Source organism: Neophocaena asiaeorientalis, unplaced genomic scaffold, assembly GCF_003031525.2.
Source record: "Neophocaena asiaeorientalis asiaeorientalis breed wild unplaced genomic scaffold, Neophocaena_asiaeorientalis_V1.1 scaffold43, whole genome shotgun sequence".
NCBI lineage: Eukaryota > Metazoa > Chordata > Mammalia > Artiodactyla > Phocoenidae > Neophocaena > Neophocaena asiaeorientalis.
The window spans coordinates 3,572,705-3,586,324 of record NW_020173674.1 but is presented as its reverse complement, the minus strand read 5'-3'; positions in this window follow the sequence as shown (position 1 = coordinate 3,586,324).

The following is a 13,620-nucleotide window of genomic DNA, read 5'->3' as shown; positions in this document are numbered from 1 at the left end:
CCGACGGTGAGCTGGAGCATGGGCAGCTGGCCTGGGGCCCGTGAAGGGGAGCTCCGTGGCCACACCCAGGTACCGCTGCTTTCAAACCCACCTGCCTAAAGGAAGCTTAATTCACTTTCCCAAGTGATGAGTAATATCTCGGGGACCGAATGCAGCCTTTTTAAACAGCACATCACTAAAAGTCAGACCCACCTGGGCCGAGACTTGTGGCCTGCCCTGTGGCTTTGGCCAAGTCACCTGACATAAGTTTCCCTTCAACACCTGCTGCGTGCTGACAACACCAGCGAGCAAACCAGGCAAGGATCCTTGGCTCTGAGACACGGCCCGGTGACGTGAGAGGCCGCCAATATTTATTGAGCTCTTACGGTGTGCTCAGGGACGGTGCTCAGAATTTTTCCTGCTTTGCCCCACTTAACCCTCGCCACGCCCTGCACTGCAGGGACGGCTTGAGGAAACAAAGGCCCCAAGGGAAGAAATGATTTACTCTTTTTCTCCCTTGCTCTCAACCAGACCTGTTGCTGGACAGCCACCTGTCTGGACCTTACCCCCTCACCCACGAAATAGAGACACACAACCCTTCGTTTGCAGGGCTGGTGAGAACATTCAAAGAAGGAGCGTACATTGAGTGCCTGGCACAGCATGGGGAACAGAGCAGACTCTTAGGGGAGTGCAGCAGGCTGATCTGAAGGGGCTGTTACTGGTCAGGGGGTTAGTGTGAGCTGTGAGATGGGACCACTCTCCTTCAACAACCCTGACTTTTCAGAGCTGAAAATGTAGGGATAAAGGGAGACAGGGTCCCTGGGCACTGAAGCTCCCCTTCAGCACATAGTCAGACTAAGCTGACCCTGATGGGGTGGGTCACCCAGGACCACTGTCAAGGCTGGCAGATGCCATGCAGGCCCAGGTCCTTTGGGATCCCGGGGAAGTGTCTGAGCTGTGCGTTAATGATTAACCCACGTGCTCTGAGCCCTCTTGCCAGCTGACTCATTTTGCAAACTCTGCTGGCCCACCAGAGCGGGCTCTACCCCCTTGCCTGAGACACCGGTACAGAGGTGTCCCGACCAGCCGCTGGGAGCCAGCGCCCACCTGAGGCCAGTGTGCAGGGCACACTCAGATGGAGGAGATGGCGCTGAACCCTCCGCTGACGAGCAGGGAGCGGGCATCCATGGGGTGGGGGCCTGGGGCACGCTGCTGCCTGCCAGCCCAGCCCCGGCTGGACATCCCACCTGCCCTCTGGGACCCCGGACGGGTCCAGGGAGGACCCAGGGAGCATAGTTTTTCGTGGTGTCCAGCCCAGCCTGGCTGGGGAAGCACCTCCGGGGTGGGCAGTCCAACAGTGGGTATGTCCATGCAAGACCCTTCCTAGGAGGGAAGCCCCTTCCTGAGAACAGTAATCACAGCCCAGGGCTTCTCAGCCTGGGCGCTGTTGAATTTGGGGCGGAGTCACTCTGGGCCCTGTAGGGCATTTAGCAGCATCCCTGGCCTCCACCCACTAGAGGCCAGCAGCGCCCTCCTCTGTAGTGACAATCCCGAAGTGTCCCCAGATGTTGCCCAGCGTCCCCTCTGAGAGCTCCCGCGCCGCCTGTACGGAGCCCTAGCTGAGCGCACGGCACTCCACTGAACACTCGGGCCATGACGCGGCTGAGCTTCACCGGACCTCACGAGGTTGGCCCCAATGCAAGTTGCCTGACCCTCCATGCCTTTGCTCATCAGTTAACTGGGGCCAAGAATAGCGTCCGCCCTGCAGCACCCTGGGGTGGGAAGCACTTGAGTTGAAACATGTCAAGGGCGCTAAGCACAGGGCCTGCTCCCCGCCACGTGCTGTTTTGATCCCATTTTACACGAGGGGGTAAAGCTGGGGCCCAGAGAGGTGAAGTCACTTGCCCATGGCTCACACAGCTCGTGGCCTCAGGGCGGTGAGTGACCCTCTCCAGGGCCTCCTCTTGTAGCCAGCAGGCTGCCCTGTGCGCAGGAAGAGGGGACAGATATGGGGGCCTGGTCCCGGCCCTGCACTCTTCCACACAGTGGCCGGGCAGCTCCCTCTGTCTTGGGACGAGGCCTCTTGTGCTCTGAGGGGTTCCGTCTGCCTAGCAAGGCCCCGCCAGATGGGCAAAAGGACCAAGGACGGCTCACCTCACTCTCCCAGGCCGTTGGCGTCCTGCCTGTGGCCCTTAGGGACGGGGCCTGCTTGCCGCGGGCAGCAGCCCTGAGGGCCTTCCCGGCATCAGGGACCAGGAGGATCGCTCTGGGGCGAGCGGAAGGTATTTCTGAAGATAGGGTCCTCCTCTTGCCTCATAAGGATTCGGTCACCAAGTCCAATACTTGGATCCATCTGACCAGCCCCACCCTCCGTCCTTGGATTAGTGAATGAATGAATGACATCACTCCGTCTATGAGTGAATGAATGGAAGAATGAATGAGGCGGCGGACTCACCACCCCTGGCCCCCACCGGGAATTCCAGGAGCCGAGCCGGGGCGTGCTCTCCTGTAGGACAGGGGGGGTGGGAGGTGGTTCTCGATGGCCCCCATTCTGTGCTTCCCCCCAGAGGTCAGAGGTCAAGTCTACAGGGCAGCTGCCCTCCCAGAGACGTCCTCAGCCAAAGCCAGAACTCCCCCCAGGAATGACCTTCCGGCCTCCTTTGGGAGACAAGTCCCAAGGGCGGAGGGGACAGAGTGAGGATTTGCAAAAAATGAGCGAATCAGCTGGAAAAGGATTAATTTTTATTTTTGGTTTGTTCTCAAAGTGTCTGAGTCAAGCCAGAGGAAGGAGAAATGTGGGTTGAGAAATCGAATGTTCAGAGGGGCCTTCAAATACCTGCCAAGTGTCGCCAGAGCTTGGACATCCCTTCACTGAGGCTGTCCTGGGCCCCGTCTCCTCCTCGGTGACCCCCAGGCAGTGGCATCGCTCTGCCATCCTCAGGAAGGAGGGTGGGAGGGGCCGGCCTGATGCACACGGAGGAGGGCGGGGCTTCCACTCCGGGAACTGTGGGAAATGCTGAATCTCAGAGCAACTACAGGAAGAGAGGGGGCAACTGAAGTCAGGAACGAGGGGCTGCCACTGGGGTCCTTTCAGGGAAGGGCTGGGATCTACATCTGCGCCATCTACTTCTAGAGGGGATGAGCATATAGCTCTCCAGGTTCCCTGGGGGTGCCTCCACCTCTCCCAGGAGTACTTCTTGGGCAGGATTTCTCTCCAGGAGTGAGTGATACTCCTATGCTAACTGCAATGCCCATGGACTTGCAACCTGGCCTTAAGTACCTTCCTGCTGTGTTACAGCACAGGGCTGTAACTTGAAGGGGTCCCCTGGGAAGACCCCTTGTCATGCTGCTGGAAGCTGCATCCTTCAGTCTCCATTCCTTTGTCACTAAGCCCTAGGTCCTCAGAGCCTTCAATTATAAAGTCAGCACCTCCAAAGAAGAGCAGTTAGACATGTATCAGTCAGTCACACCCTAGTATAAACAAGGTTAGTACCAGCCTTTCTTAGGGACTGCTGACTGAATGGAAATGGGCACCACTGCAGGATCTTAGATGGCCGAGGGACAGCAAGGGGTGTAGGGGACATGGGAGGGTCCCTGGCAAGGGATGGGGGTGCATGGCTAGCAGTAAGAAATTCTCCTTCTCCAGCTGTCACCAAAGACACAAGATTTACCTTTCAAGGCCACATGTGGTGACCTCCTCCCAGGGTGGAGGCTGGGAAGGGCAGTAGGGAGACCACAGGATCCGGTCTGAGGCAGGGCTGGACCGCGGTGCCGGGACTGCCTAGCTGGTGTGACCTGGGGCAAATCAAACTCTCAGCTCTCAGCTTGCTCTTCTGTAGATTGGGCATGTCCCACCACAGAAGACTCCTAAGGAGGACAGGATGGCTGTGGCAGTGTTTTCCCTGCCAATGCTTTTCGTCTGATATTGGAGCCAGGAAGGGACCACTCCCTGGCCACTGCCTCTATTTCCTCTTCAGAGTGAGGCCCTAAGTATCTGACTCTACTGAGAAACTGTGTCTCTCTTTTCACTAAGCGGAGAAGTCGTGAAATGCCACTGTGGGCTCGTAGGGTAAGGAGAAAGAGGCGGCTGGGGAGCTCTGCAAGACCCCAGTGGCAGGAGCGTGGCTGGGATGACTTATGTCACTCCCCATCAATCAGAGGAGGGGGTCCCTGTGAGGAGGGAGGAGTCGCCGAAGGTCAGAGGCGATTACGGGGAGGGGGGGTGCACTGCAGTATCCCTAGGGTCTCAAAGAAAATCTTTGCCAACAGGAAATGCAGACAAATAGGAAGGGAGGGAGGGAAGCCTGATCAGGGCCTGGTGGATCAATGCCCCCAACTGTCCCAGAGGCTGACCCTCCAGGGAATTGTTTTCTCAGAGCCACAGGGGTCACCCACCAGGCCCTGCAGCGTGTCCTTGAGGAGGGCGAGGCAGAGTTGGGCTGACAGCAGCCGCAGTGGCAAAGGCCTTCAAAATGTCACCATCCTCATGGATTAGTGGTCATGTGAACAGCCTGTTGGGAAATGCTCTCTAGGCCACGGTCTTGACCAGCACTCTGGAGGTAGTCCCTATTTGTTTTAGCAATTACTCTGTGCAGGTCTGAAGTGGCTGTTTATATAAGAGAGGCTCTGTGACCTCGGACAATTCACGCCCCCTCTCTGGAGCTGTTCTTTACCTCTATCATGATGAGAGGGTTGCAGAAATAGCCACATGGCAGGGAGAAGAGACCCAGGGAAGGTCTCTGTTGGTTCAACAGCAAGGGACAAAAAAGCTATCTTTAAAAAGTAATTCTCTCTCATATAAGAGAAGCCCAGAAGTGGGCATTTCGGGATTCTAGGGCTGGTAGGGGGCTAGGGGGCTTCATGAACTCATCAGAGACCCAGGATCCATCTCTCAGGCTGCTCTGAGAGACATCTTCCTCATGGCCCAAGATGGCTGCTTGAGCTCAAGCCATCAAATCTGCATTCCAGTGCAGGAAAGAGAAATGGCAAAGAAGGATACTCTCCCTCCCTGGAAGTTGCCCACACACTTTGACTCATTCCCACTGGCCATACCAAGCTGCAAGGGAAGCCTAGCCATGTCATCGTTTTTCTGGGTAGTTACATGTCAGCTGAGAAACTAGGAGTTCTTTTACTAAGAAAAAGGCAAAGAATAAATACTGAGAGGCAACTGGGAGTCTGTGGCACAGGTTCAGGATGAATCCCTAGTCCTGGTGCTGGCCGGCCTTCAGCTGGCAAAGGACCTGGGTGTCCTCTCCTCACTCTGCACCTTGGTCACTCATCTGCAAAATGGGACAGTGGGTCCCCCCAGGGTCTCTTCTTCAGATAAACGACTCCATTTAACAGAAAAGTGAAGCTGAATTCAGAGAAATGCTGGAGTATTTGCCTAACAGGCTGTGTTTGGAAATGCTAGCTTATCTCAGTCTCCAAAGTAGAGTGAGCGTGGGTGCCTAGACTTTTTTTTTTTTTTTTTAAGTGAGTACATAGACATTTGGATACATATTTTCCAGTCCTGGCAAAATATGAGGGTTATTCCAAATGCACGAGCAGCGGGCACTGAATCAATTATGAGACAAGCCTCACAGACAATGGAAGAACCTCATTTCCTGGGTAGGTTTTACACACACACAGTGTTTCTCCCCACTTTGGAAACTGTATAATGCTGTCATTAACATCCTATGTGTCATCTTCCTGGAGCTGTAAAACAATCTGAGACCCTTTGGGTTTTCCTCTCAAGTCCACACTGTATCGTGATAAGATGTTTCCGTGTACATACGCCGTATCAACATTTACCTGTGATTATGCCTGAAGATGTGGTTCATAAATCCAGGAAGATTCCATGTCCTTACTCTATGCCAGCATTCCTGAGACAGTCAGGCCAGTTGTGAGACTAAAGCCAGCTGCCCACAGGGCCTTTGCACAGCCGTTCCCCGGGCCCAGAATGTTCTTCCCCAAATGCCTGCACAACTCCCCACCTCCCTTCATCAGGTCTTGGGCAAACACCCCTTCCCTGTCCCCTGTCTCTGGCATCTTTTCATTCTCTCTCCCCTCCCTTTGCTTAACTTTTCTTCAAAGCCCCCTCATTCTCCAGCACAACACCATTTGCTTATTCTCTTTCTCCTGCGTAAGGATGTGGGTCCATAGCAGCAAAGACTTTTCAAAGCCCTCTACCCCCAGCATCTAGACTGGTGCCGGGGCAATATAGGTGCTCAATGAATATTTATCGCCTGAAGTCATCCACTTTTCTAAATATTTTCTATTGGTGCTAGAGACGCTATTAAAAATGAAAATACTTTTTTTCCATGTATCTATTTTTTTTAATTTATCTGATGGAAGTAGAGTTCCTTTACAATGTTGTGTTAATTTCTGCTGTACAGCAAAGTGATTCCGTTATACCTATATAGACATTCTTTTTCAGATTCTTTTCCATGATGGTTTATCACAGGATCGTGAATATAGTTCCCTGTGCTCTACAGTAGGGCCTTGTTGTTTATCCATCCTATATATAATGGTTTGCCTCTGCTAACCCCAAACTCCCAATCCGTCCCTCTACCCCCCGACCTCTTGGCAACCACAAGTCTGTTCTCTATGACTGTGAGTCTGTTTCTGTTTCATAGATAAGTTCATTTGTGTCATATTTTAGATTCCACATATAAGTGCTATCATGTGAGATTTGTCTTTCTCTGTCTGGCTTACTTCACTTAATATGATAATCTCTAGGTCCCCCATGTTGCTGAAAATGACATTATTTCATTCTTTTTCATGGCTGAATAGTATTCCATTGTATATATGTACCACATCTCCTTTATCCATTCATCTGTTGATGGACACTTAGGTTGCTTCCATGACTTGGCTATTGTAAATAGGACTGCTGTGGACATTGGGGTGCATGTATCTTTCTGAATTACAGTTTTTTCCAGATACATGCCCAGAAGTGGCATTGCTGGATCATATGGCAACTCTGTTTCTAGTTTTTTAAGGACCCTCCATACCGTTTTCCACAGTGGCTGCACCAATTTACATTCCCACCAACAGTGTAGGAGGGTTCCCTTTTCTCCACACCCTCTCCAGGAATCGTTATTTGTAGACTTTTTAATTATGGCCATCCTGACCAGTGTGAGGTGGTACCTCGTTGTAGTTTTGATTTGCATTTCTCTAATGATTAGCGATGTTGAGCATCTTTAAGATGGAAGTACTTTTAACTCCCCGGTCTGGCCGTGGTGGGGGTTATCCTTCTCAGGTGGTATAAGATGTCAGAGCACGTGTTCTACTCGAGCAGAAGCGTTTTAGATCCCAGCTAAAGGACTTTAAGGTGGCTTACCAAGACCTTTAAAATTCCTCAAGAAATAAAATAATTTGGAAGTTTGCAAGGAAAGTGAGGCACAGGGAAAATAAGGTTCTGGAAATGAGATGATTAAAAATAATATTCAGCACTTACTGAATGGCGGCTGTGAGCAAGATATGGGGTGTCTTCCCGGCCCTGGCTCACTTGTTCTCCACAATGAGGCTGGGGGCAGGCACTGTGATGGATCCCATTTCACAGATAAGGAAACTGAGGCCCAGAAGGAAGAAGGCCCTTGCCCGAGATCGCCGAGCTGGCAAAAGTCAGCAGTCTCTTAGCAAATGGGACCCTCCCCCTAGTGCTACTGGTCCTGACGCCTGTATCGAGGAATGTGGGACCACCTGCGGGTGGCACAGGGTCCTAAACGCCTGCTCAGGGCACCTCCCCTGAGCCTCCCAGCAACCAACCCGAAGAGCGAAACAAGAGCCGTTACACAAGTCAGTGTCCACGAAATAAGACCAGTTGCTCAGAAGGAAGAGGCCCAAGACCAGCTGCTTCCGGGCATGAGTGCAAGTTTCACCTTCCGTGGGCCAGGATTCCCGGCTGCAAGCAACAGAAGCTGAATCTGGTTCTCCATCTGGAAAAGAACATGATGGAAGGCCCTGTAAGAGGCAGGAGTAAAGACAGCCTGGGAGGCCACGAGTGGGCTGGGCAAGTGTCCTGCCCCCAACGCTGCCGCAGGACACCCCACCACTGCACATGGCTGCTGTAGCAGTGGGACAGTGCCACACTATTCCAGGAGAGTCCTAACGCTGCCCTTTCTGGTCCAGAAGCCGAGCCTCTCATGGGCACATCTGATTAGCCAAGCCTGGGTGACATGTCCATGGCCCAGTTGCTAAGGAGACAGACCTGGAGGACTTCCCACCCTCTTCCACTGGAGTGGCTTCTTATCCATCAACATCACACACAGAAGATCTCCCAATGGGAAGGGAGGTTAGGTGCTGGGCAGCCCCCTCCCCCAAATGACCAAAACCCACCACATCCTCTCTGAGGAGTCTCCCGGGACAGCCTCTCACGGGGTCCACTGAGAACCACAAGGTCTAACTGCCTGAAAAGCAGGGAGTGAGGGGCTGGTGACTTTCTGTGTAAGTGAAGCCCCTGAGTGAAGCGGGGGGTGTGGGGAGCTGAGCAGACCCAAGGGTAGGCCCATGATCCCCCTTCAGGGGCCATTTGGGCCCCTTTGACACACAGACTCATGGGTGCCTGGGGATCCTTTGGTCCTCGGCAACTTGCAAAAGCATCCTTATCATGAACATGGCAGCTCTGGGCACCCCTGCTCTCCAGGACCAGCTGCCCCAAACAGCCTCTCTGGTCCCAGAACCAATGTCATCCCCATGAGCCAGTGAGAAGCTGGGGTCGTCTACCAGGTGGGGTGACTTGCATTTTAGACAGTGTGTTCCAAACTTACTGGCTGGCAGGGACAGAGCAGCTGACCGGTTTGTTTGTTTTAGTTTGTTTTCTTTGTTTGGTTTATTAAGCTGTCCACGTGGTTGGGGTCAAAGCACGCACACGCTGTGCTTTGCGGAGCCTCTGTGTGCCCCGCCCCCTCGCGGCCCTGCTCTGCTCTGTGCCCAGAGAAGAGGACAGGGGCCAGCTGTTATGGACTGTGTCCATTTGTCCCTGCTACCTTCTAGATTCTGGACACGGTTGGCCATCGGGACCAGAGGACAGGAGAGGGACACTGGACATCTATTCTCCTGGCCACTTCTGCCAGGCTGGGCCCCTCGGCTGAAGGGTCTGCCACACCCGCACCAGGCAGCCCTTTCCTCCAGCCCAGCCCCTCCCTGGTCTCTGGGCATCAGCTTCCCACTGTTGCCAGCATCTCGGTGCCTCTTCACCCCTTACTGATTTCCTCTCACCTGACCACACCTCTGTAAACTATTCTTTCATTAAACTTGTCATGGGCTGAATTATGTCCCCCCCACCCCAATTCATATACCAATGCCCTAACCCCCGGCACCACAGAATGTGACTACGTTTAGACCTGGGGCCTTTAAAGAGATGGATAAGGTAAACTGAGGTCACTGGGGTGGGGCCCTAATCCCATAGGACTTGTGTCCTTATAAGAAGAGGAGGTCAGGACACAGACACACACAGAGGGACGACCCCGTGAGGACACAGGGAGAAGACGGCCATCTACACGCCGAGGAGAGAGGCCTCAGGAGGTCCCAGCCCTGCCCACACCTGGATCTGGGATTCCAGCCTCCAGGACTGGAGACAGTGAACCCTGTTGTTTAAGCCACCCATCTGTCACATTTGTTATGGGGGCCTGAGCCGATTCATACAAAACCCCTCTGGAGGGAGCCGTCTGTTTGCTGCCAGGCCCTGACTGGTACATATCACAGCAATTTCGTATCGAGGGCTGGAAGGTGCTAGGCCAGGTGCTTCCTGCATGGGTTTACTTCATACTCGGCCCCACCCTTGGAGGTGGGCGCTCTGGTGCCCCTGTTACCCCAGACCACGGAGCAGAAACTAAGGCCGAGTTTGAGAAGACGTCAAAGGGTGCAGAACCAGGACCGGTCCCCGGACAGCCTCACCCACACCCCCGTCTCCGCGGCTTCTCTGACCGAGAGAGGACTCGCTGTCCAGAGTGAAAACACAACCACCCCGCTCGCCCAAAATGGTCCTAAATTCTTTAGACTTAAATTAAAAGTGGGGGCCGGAACACAGCTCTGGGTGCTTCCTGACCTGTTACACCAGCCCTGGCCCAGGTGATGACACGGGGGTCCTGCCCGTGTACATGGAAGCGGCCGGAGGAGGTCCTTCAATCCCAGAACAACCCCGGCCGCCATGATCAAAGACCATGGAAACGGCCAACGTGCTGCAAACAGTTGGATATTGGTCCAGACCCCGCGACGTGGCCATGGAAGGGCAAGTCCTGCCCCGAGGACCCTCTCACTGAGCCGGGCGCTGAGGGCCAGGCCTGCCACTCACCAGCAAGGCCGCCTGTGCTTTGGGCAGGAACACGCTGACAGCTACAGTGGGAGTGGCGTGGGCAGCAGCGTTGCCCTTCCAAAATGGGCACAGCACATCACAGCAGCTGCAGGCTGGGCCCGACCAGCAAGCTGGCCCAGCATCTGGTGCTCGCCTGCCCGCCAGAGTGGCCCTGAGTCTTGAGGACTGATGTTGGCTGATTCTCTGAGCGTGAGGTTTTTAAATCAAATGTTTTGTAAGCGAGAGCATAAGGGTGGCCTGGGGACATGACTTACCCTCTGCTTTTCAAGGACAAAGGAAGCCGACTCCCGGTCCGTCGGGCTGTCCCCCAGATGACTGGCCCTGTGCCCCCGTCGCCAGTGCATCGTGGGCGGACTGTGTCACGGCTCTGAGCCCTCTGCAGATAGCTGAGGTCAGAGTTTCGCTTTTCCTTCTCAGATTCCCTTCAAATGTCTGGGAAAGCGTTATCTCGAGGGTCTGTGAACAGTTCTGTCTCTGAGTGGCAGAAAGGGGGAAGGAAACCCCCCAAGGGGCCTCAAGGATCCCTGCCCGGGGCCTTCAGGGAAGAGGCAGCTAGGTATCCCCACGGGCTGTGCTGCTGATGTTTTCTTTGGGAATCAACATCCCCCAACCAACCCTGAAGAAGGGGTTGGCATTTGGGGCACAACTGCCCCCTTGTGCAAAAGACCCCGCGTGACACTGAGGTTTGCCCTGCGGATCTAGCTGGGGCTGGCCCTCCAGCCACTGGATGGGCCATCTTGCCCGGCAAGTACCTGCGATCAGATGGCGCTGTCTAAGCTTTTGTAGGCCGAGCACCTGAGAAAGGCTGAGCCTTAAGAAACAGATTCCCTGGGTGATGACAGACGCCTTCTTGATTGCTGTATTTTTAAACTAAACTCCACGGGAAGCAATCCTTCTCTAGAGACCGTTTTACCATCAACTCCTGAGTAAAAGCTTGATATCTCTGCCGAGGACCCATTGAATATTCTTTGGGCCTGAAAAAGCACCAGGTGTGTTGAATTACAGATACATCTACCATCCTCAGATAACTTAGAGACCATCTGGAGACTGTCATCTCTCCCCTCTGGTTTATAGCCAAGAACCTTGGCATTGATGTTATTTACTCTGAAAAAAAACAGGCTGCTTTCTTTGACGGGGCATTGAGGGTAAATGTTTGCACCATTAATTAGAGTCCGTTTAGTTCCCCAAACTCAAACAATATGGGCAGCCTTTAAGGGTAAACAGACCACAAGATGTTAGTCATACCTGGAAGACTGTGGGCTGAGTGTCTTCCCTTGGGCCCCTCGCCCACTTCATCCTGCAAACGAACAAGCGGAGGAAGGTTGAGGAGAGGTCAAGGAGCCCCCGAGCCCGGATTTTGGACGGAGAAAATAAAAGGGACTAATTATGGGTTTTTTCTATTGTTTCCATAGCCTTCTTGTTCCGCAATAATGTGTTGCAATGAGTGTGTTGGGTCTATCCGTGAGAATTCCAAATTCTAGGGAAACAAATGGAAGTTTTGTACAGTGCATTGGAAAGAATTCTGGAGTTAACTAGAAATTTCTAGAATCAATCGGACCTGGATTTGACTCCCAGTTCTGCCACTTGCTAGCTGTGTGGACTTGGGCAAGCCGTGGTCCCCTCTGGGCATCAGTTTCCTCAGCTGTATGTGAGAAGCATAACTCAGACCTCGCTTGGTTGAGGTCACCCAGGTAAAGACAACAAGGCAAATATTGAATTCTGGCGACCTTGTGTTGCCCGAGATCTCTGAGGCTGAGGCTGCCCTCCTGCGCCTAAGGGGGAAGATGGCCAGTGGCGGGAGGGTCACAGTGTCGGATCACAAAACCTGTGCAATGCGCCGAAGCAATCATTATTATTTTTCGTATTTCCCCTAATGCAGCACCCCGGGCCACAAGTGCTCTGCAGACCTGCTCGGGTGCAAAGGGAACCAATCTAGGGCGATGGGGGGTCACAGACGTAGTGAGAACGCAGTACGGTTTTCACTTCCCTTGCAGATATTTGCAGCATGTCAAGGAGAAAGTCTCAGCCTGCTGCCAGGAGGTCCATGCACTCTTTACCAGGTGGTCTCCCAGGCGATGGTACCATCTCAGGTTCAGCGTCCCTGGGGGCGGAGCATCCAGGTAGACCTGAACATTGTTGTATTTTTATTGTCCTTTATTAAACTATCACCTTCTGTTTATGGCCAGTGATTCTGATTCTCCATCTCCAATAGTGATATTGGATACTTTTAAAATAAAGTTTGAGGGCTTCCCTGGTGGCGCAGTGGTTGAGAGTCCGCCTGCCGGTGCAGGGGACGCGGGTTCGTGCCCCGGTCCGGGAAGATCCCACATGCTGCGGAGCGGCTGGGTCCGTGAGCCACGGCCGCTGAGCCTGCGCTTCCGGAGCCTGTGCTCCGCAACGGGAGAGGCCACAACGGTGAGAGGCCCGCGTACCGGAAAAAAAAAATTAAAAAAAAATAAAATTTGATAAGCCCTATAAAGGAAGGACATCCTGATACACGTTACAACATGGAGGAACCTTGAGGACATCATACTAAGTGAAATAAGCCAGACGCAAAGGGACAGATACTATATGATCCCACTCGTATGAGGTCCCCAGAGAAGTCAGAGCCATAGAGACCGGAAGTAGGACGGTGGGCGCCGGGGACTGCGGGAGGGAGATGGGGAGTGAGTGTTTAATGGGGACAGAACTTAGTTGGGGAAGATGAAAAGAATTCTGTGGATGGATGACGGTTACGTAACATAATGAATGGACTGAATGCCAAAGAACTGTACCCTAAAAATGGCTGAAACGGTAAATTTTATGTTACGTATGTTTTACCACAATTAAACAATAAAAACAGTCCCCAAAAGTTTGAAAAAGTGAGCTGGATTAAAGGAAAATATGAAGCAAACCATAGCCCAGGGGATCACTGCTCAGGCTCAAACCAGGATGTGGGACTCTGGATGACCGGTGTTTAGAAAACACTGGATTTCTACCTTAGAGCACATCAGTTCCGGCACAGACTCTGGAGTCAGGCTGCCTGAGCTCGAGTCCCAGCGCTATACTTACCGCTGTGTGACCTCGGACAAGTGACTGCACCTCTCTGAGTCTCGGTTTCCTCATCTGTAAAGTGGGAACGATAATAGAATGGATGGCATAGAGCTGATATTTATGGAGTGCCTGGAACAGGGCCTGGCACACGGTAAGTGCTTGTGAAACAGACTCCCGAGGGGAGGCACCCAGCGGCTGCCTCTTCAGCAGGCCCCTCTGCAGGTTAAGCTCTCAGAGATAGACTCGCTTCAGCTGTAGGTCCCCTGCATCAGTGCCGGGGCCCAGGCTCACTCTAGCAATTGCGTGCCCCCGTC